We start from the raw sequence: 7452 nt of genomic DNA on the forward strand, positions 1-7452 counted from the left end.
TTTCTCATGACATTTTTTTCTTTGACTTAAATACCCTAAAATCTAACTTTTATGTCATTTGGTGTGAACACGGACTATAAGGTGATATGAAAGCCTCGTTTTCGGTCCTTTGTCACCACGAGACAAAAAGATATTTTTGGTACTACTCAATATATAATTTAGGTTAAACATGTATGATTTCGTAAACTTCCTGTATATTCGGGGACAAAAGACAGCCAAATCTACAAATTTGTGAGTTCATGGGCAATATTTTTGTCAACCAATTTTCCTGGTAAATAAATTATTTGACTGATGAAATACATAAGACACAACATACCGAAACATTCGTCTTTCAGCTGCAATATCTTGTGCCCAATTTATTTATAACATTTTGCAATTAAAAACACATAAACTAAATATATAGATAAACCATTTAATGAAAAATTAACTTTTGTACCACTTATATATACAGGCCAAGGTATTGACAATGTATATATATATTATTGACAATACGAAAAATGCCCGTTTAACAACTTCTGTATTATTGCCGGAAAAAAGCTGGTTCAAAAATACAAACACAACATATTTATTAAATAATGATGAGATTTTGGAATGGTATCCATTAATCGTTTCAGATATTCCGTATTGATAAATCAGACATTAGTGATTTCTTTAAGTTTGAAGGGTAACGTCACACAATCTCTAACCATACAGATTAATCACTTTTAAAACAAGCCTTTCCATTGGCTGAACAGTGTTACGCCATTCGTATGGAAATAACACAGATATTGCTACGAAGAGAGTTTCCTTGGGAAAAGTCCCTGGAATTAGGGCGAATCTCTCTAGGGTTGTAATAAGCAATGTAATGCAAATCGTATCTTTTTTATTTCCGTATGATAGCACAAAGAAGGAAACTCCACGGGGACATCGGCAAGTTTGAACTCCGCCAACGTGCAAAGACATTTTCCACATAATCTTCTTCGTTATGTCCAAAGCCGAAAAATATAAAGACTAATGTGATTTTTTTTTTTTTTTTTTACTATGTTTTGCGGCATAACAGTTAATTTGAATGTATAACATTGATCCTTTTGACCAGAAGCTTCCAAAATACGTGAAAATATCAGAATCGGAAACATTATTCTAAATATATGCTCGGCATTTACACCTCATGTTATTAGCATGTCCAGGTATCCTGTATCGTTATAAGCTGACAATGGTGAGTTTTATCTATCTGTGAATTAGACGTGATACTGGTAAAAGAAATGTGACGTTTACAAACATTGAAGAAACTCAACATGGAATAAATAAACACGACATAATTGAAACTCAACATTCATTTAAGAAACTCAACATTGAATAAATAAACAAGACATCGATTGAAACTCAACATTCATTTAAGACTCAACATTTATTGACATCCGACGTAATTCACAACCATTTAAGAAACATATTGACAAATTATGACATTTGACGATGAAACAACATTCACTGACAAAATTAAACATTCGTTCACTTATAGCGACAACAATGAAATTCATTGCAAAAAGCGACATTAATTTTTTCAAATTTTAACTTAAAGCTTTAAATGTTTGAAAGGTTTTCAACGCACGTGATAACAATTGGGCAAAATTTATTTCGTTTATAAAACAAAGCATTTATGGGAGAGTCAAAGCAAGAAATCTATTTCATTTGGATGTTGTTAACCGTTCGTCAGAATTATCTAATTACTTTTTTTTAAAGATATATTCATTTAGTAAAAAGCAGGCCAGTCCATATTTGGCAATCTTCGACATGAAATTGTAATTTCGCGCAAGCTGTTCCCTCGCCCGGATGTGAAAATCACGTGTCATTGCTAGCCCTATATAACAATTTATCTGAACCATCACGATAATTATATAATGAAACAAAATTACACACATTTAGGATGGTTGTTAATTACAGATCTCGTTATCCATTCATAGTCTATGAAGATACTTGATATTTCATATGATTCCAGCGCGAATGATTTTTACAAGTATTTATGCCCATCCCGATAAAATGACGCAGATAACGACTTTACTTAGGGTAAAAAAATCACGCTTTTCGCATGCAAGTTATAATTACTGCTCTTTAAAAAGTATCTACTCAATTATTTTACTATCCATACCGATGAAAATTGTAGAAGACACAATATATGAAAATTCTGTACGAGAAACCGCCATGACACACGACTGACTTGCCTGTTGTTTAAAGTAAGTATATTTGCATGAATTATCGGCTCATGAACGACAGTGACATTTTGAAAAAAAAAAGGTGAGCGTATATTTGATTTGGTTTACTGCTATGCAGCCTAAGAGTAACGGCGTCTGAATTGTGTTGTAGTTTTGGTGCTATATTAGGATAAATCCGACTAAATTGATAAAATTACAGTAGAAAATACTTTTGGCTGACCAATTTTGGTTACAAAAATATACTATATATTGGTATGTCCGTTTCCGTTTCCTACACATAACTATAATCAACTTAACGAAACTAGATTGTTTTAAACTTTATTTTATTTTGGCAGTGACATTTCATTCAAAGCATGTTATACAAAAAGGATTCAGAAAGAAGTTATAAACTTATGTTAATCTGTCTCCTTAGAAGTAACAAGCAGGCAGCGACTGATCGAATTTGGGAAAGGGAAAGTGAAAAGAGTTTAGGAGAGGGAAATGAAGTAAGGAAAGTGGATAGAATGAGTCATATAGTATGTATACATTATGTAAGATCGACAAATACAAAATGATAAGGAATGCAAGTTCATCCATAGTAACATATGGGTATCTTAATAAATTGTTAATTATACATGTAGTACTACAAACTGCTGTACTATTAGTTAATACAGACATACACAAACTCATGAAAGTAAAAAGTTTCGCGTAAATGGAAACTAGATGAATATGCATAATGACTTCTGGTGTGGTGTGAATACATGAATTAGTGGCATTAAGTTATCTATAGCTTACAAATATAGTAAATTACGATATTGTCCACAAATGACGTATTGACAAATGCGTGGCTTTGTTGTATAAATGTTGTGATAATGTTCCTTAACGAGAAAATATTTCAGTCTGATTAATTGACCAATCAATGGTTAGCTTATATAAGTGACTAGGTACAAATGACGCACCAATCAATATCTTTGTTACAGGAGTGATGAGGCTAGTGTTCATAGCTACAGTCGTTGCGGTTATTTTACATATGACGTCAGCTTGGCTATTTGACATTGACCAAAAAGGAGTGAACTCAAACATAGTAAGTATATCGCCACCAGATGGCGTTATAACTAACATTTTGTTCCTCGCTATTCCTAAATTCCCTATTTGGCCAAACAAATTTGATATATTTGGGAGATTAGATATGGATCGTATGATATTTTCATCTAAATACGTGAAATGGTTGATTGATAATTTACAATAAAAAACCCTGTCACAAACAGGTTCTTACCGGGGAATTCTATTCATCTCATATGGTAAATCGTAGGGTCCGGAAGTCCCGAAATTTGGGAATGTTACTGTTTTGTTTTTTTTTTTTTTTTTTTGTTTTTTTCCCGAAACATCATTAAGTCGTGGACATATTAACTTAAAAACTCGTAGACATATGAATTCATGGATCAAGAATACCCACGAAGTCAACACAAGAAATCCTCCACGAAAATTAATTACTTTACAGTAACCAATAATATACATATACTTACTCCAAAAATGTCTCTTTTTCCTCAGGAAAACTACAACACTAACGATAATCTAAATGATCTGCCTCCTGTTGAGCACAATAAATGTACTAGAAATAAAAGATATTTCATTCTGGTCTTATTCAACACAATTTCATGTGTAGAAGTAACGGAACTACACATATCCTTTACACAAAATTTTGATAGTGTCGGTAATACGGACATACTAAGTCACAATAATAAACATGTCGACATGTTACGGAATCACAATTCAAACACAATGACTAAAGAAAGTACGAGGAGAATAGAATCAGGCCCTGATTGCTGAACAATCGATAAGAGTTAAACAGTGGTTAAACAAACAATCAGATAGCTGCCACCGAACAAACAGAAATGTTAAATGCAAAATTAATATTCAAATTTCTTCATTCTGATCTGATAATGAATGTTCTCGCTTTTGTTTGATTTATGGTTGAAAAAATGGGACCATGTGTGCCGGAAGAGTAAACGTCTTTTACTTCATCGACAACAACCGTTATGTTAGTTCATTTTGTTATAGACAGAAATACATCAATCAATTAAATTCTGACACTAAGATTAAGGATGGTGACGTTTAATATCCATCAACTTTAACAACAAAAATAAAGTGGCGTATACCATTGGAATAAAAGCAAGTTCGTCCGAAAGTTTGCTTTCTCTTCCGGAGCTCATGGTCATGTCAACTTTATGTGTTTTCAAATTTCTTAGCAGATCGTCTTGTTATCGCCTCGTTTTATCGATTTAAAAGTGAAATCGCGATTTTTACTCACACGCCAGGTTTTGACTATTGACTTTGTACATACTTCCACTCTCTTTCAATTTTAGGTTGAAGAACTATTCTCTTGAAATATTGTTTTTCTCTCGTTCAAGTTCATTATCTGTCAGATTTAACATAGAATCAATCATGTCGCTGAGTGAATCACTATATAGATTTCGTTGCCAGAAAATATCTCTCTTTGTCTTTTGTTTTTTTGCCAAAGCAAGTACTCTTTTATTGATATTTGTTCTCGTTAATTTTCTCCTTCTGATAGCACAAAATTATACAACAGGTATATAAACAGATCACATAGTGATACAGGTCTCCGTCTGTGCCTTTAACAAAACATCTGTCCTTTTCTGTCATTCAAAAAGTTAAGATCTAATTATAGAACTCGGTCTATGATTCACGCAGATTTAGTAGTAAACAGTACGTTCATCGCTAAATTCATTTTCACTATGTTTGTTGTGATATTTATTATTCATCTTCTTAAGGATACGAAACAATCTAACATACACTATATAACACTGGTAATAAACCCTGGAGCGTTTTTTATTGGCTGTGTCAGTCAGAAATCCAGCGTGATACAGCCAATGACGTTACTTCATGAATTAGAGATAGTGTAAAAAAAATGGATGACTTCATTTTTTCTTCCACAATTTAACTTTAAACCATGTTCATTTTTATGTTATGATATAAAAAGTATCTTTAATTTGTTGCCGTTTCATATGAGCTTTCTTAGAACTCGTCAAGTTTTATTTTTTACTAATTGAGCTTCGCAGAAATAAAAAAAATTAAAACAGGCTCGTTTCATAAAACTTTTTTTCATGAAGTAAATCAGAGTATCTATATCAGGCATGATTTTAAAGCATGTGGTATGAAAAATGAAATATGAAATGTTGACATAGAACTATATCATACAGTGTTTTCGTCCTTCTAGGACTCGTCAAAAATACTAGGGTCGTGATGTTTGGAATTCAAATTCGGTCAAACGGATTAATTAATTGTAGGTAGAGACGTCAAACAATACAAAATGTGTATTTTTATTGTACGACTCACACACAGGTGAATAGTACCTTTCAATTCATATTTAATTTAGATAGAGTAGAACCAAATAACGAATTTCCCTGCATCATACTCCCGTTTCGTCCTTCTAGGACTCTAGCAATTTTGAAACCTAGGAAGCGACAGAGGAAAACCCAAAGTGTTTGAAAGACGTTTCGTAATTTCGATTTGGAGGTGCACTATCCTCATGTTCGTTATTTTTACACGTTTGGTCATTTTAGAATAATGTATGTACATGTGTATATTCTGAAATGCGTTATTTATTCGAATGAAGTAAAACGTAGCCTACAGGTTTTGGTAAACCTCTGCGTTAAAAATCCGCCGGAAGTGTTTACTAATAGTATCTTGAAGATTGTACAAAAAAAAACACAAAAGAAAAGTACATTTTAATACAAATTTAGAGTGCATTCAAACGAAATAATGAATTTTATTTACGAAAAATTAAATACCTTTAAAAAAGAAGAAGAAAAGGAAAACAAGAATCATAGTGTTGACCAGGGCATCAGGCAACAATCTTCGTCCGCTCTGGGAGTATCAGTTGGTCTATTACCGTCATACCCTCGGTAAATTGATTTCCTTTATTGAATAAACGCCTCCAGTAATGGGTACATCATGTGACATAAACGATATTTCTCTCACTATAGGGAAATAAAACGACGTTAGAACATGACCTAAAATATTTCCGTGGTTTCAATACTTTGGCATTTTATGACGGTGAATTTATATTAAAACTAAACTGTGTGAGCGAGCATGAATGATTTATGAAACAAATAAAAAATACTGATTCTAAAAATAGTTTATTCTTAAAGGTTAAGATCTCTTTAAAAGGTTTGAAATTTACGAAATAATGGTAATCGTGAACACAGAGACAGGTAAGCGGGTTAAATTTGTAAATCGAGAACAAACATGTTGTGCATGCTAATATTGTTAAAATGATGACAATATCCTGTCACCTGTTATTGGTTGTTCTGTAACGTGAAGCTACTTTTACAAACCTTCATTAATTGGTTGTTACTGAACCATACATTTCGGCCAATTATGAATTACCTCAGCGTCTCCTAGGCATAGTTATCATCTAGTTTGACATTTACCTTTCCGTGATCCATTGTCTAATGATAAAGACACCTGTCCGTGATCCAATGTTTAATGATAAAGACACTCACCTTTCCGTGATCCATTGTTTAATGATAAAGACACCTTTCCGTAATCCATTGTTTAATGATAAAGACACCCTTCCGTAATCCATTGTTTAATGATAAAGACACCTTTCCGTGATCCATTGTTTAATGATAAAGACACTCACCTTTCCGTAATCCATTGTCTAATGATAAAGACACCTTTCCGTGATCCATTGTTTAATGATAAAGACACTCACCTTTCCGTAATCCATTGTCTAATGATAAAGACACTTACCTGTCCGTGATCCATTGTCTAATGATAAAGACACTTACCTGTCCGTGATCCATTGTCTAATGATAAAGACACTTACCTGTCCGTGATCCATTGTTTAATGATAAAGACACTTACCTGTCCGTGATCCATTGTTTAATGATAAAGACACTTACCTGTCCGTGACCCATTGTCTAATGATAAAGACACTTACCTGTCCGTGATCCATTGTTTGATGATAAAGACACTTACCTGTCCGTGATCCATTGTTTAATGATAAAGACACTTACCTGTCCGTGATCCTGTCCGTGATCCATTGTCTAATGATAAAGACACTTACCTGTCCGTGATCCATTGTCTAATGATAAAGACACTTTCCTGTCCGTGATCCATTGTTTAATGATAACATCATTTATCACGAACATTTTAAGCTTAAACATTACTACGGCTATCTGGATTTTAATATTTAATGGTATACTAGGTGATGAGACTTTCCACGAGAGATCCTTGTCACTTTTGCGGTTTGCCGCTA

Source organism: Ylistrum balloti, unplaced genomic scaffold (assembly GCF_031769215.1).
Source record: "Ylistrum balloti isolate Yb309-2 unplaced genomic scaffold, AGI_CSIRO_Ybal_v1 Utg370320, whole genome shotgun sequence".
Classification (NCBI taxonomy): Eukaryota; Metazoa; Mollusca; class Bivalvia; order Pectinida; family Pectinidae; genus Ylistrum; species Ylistrum balloti.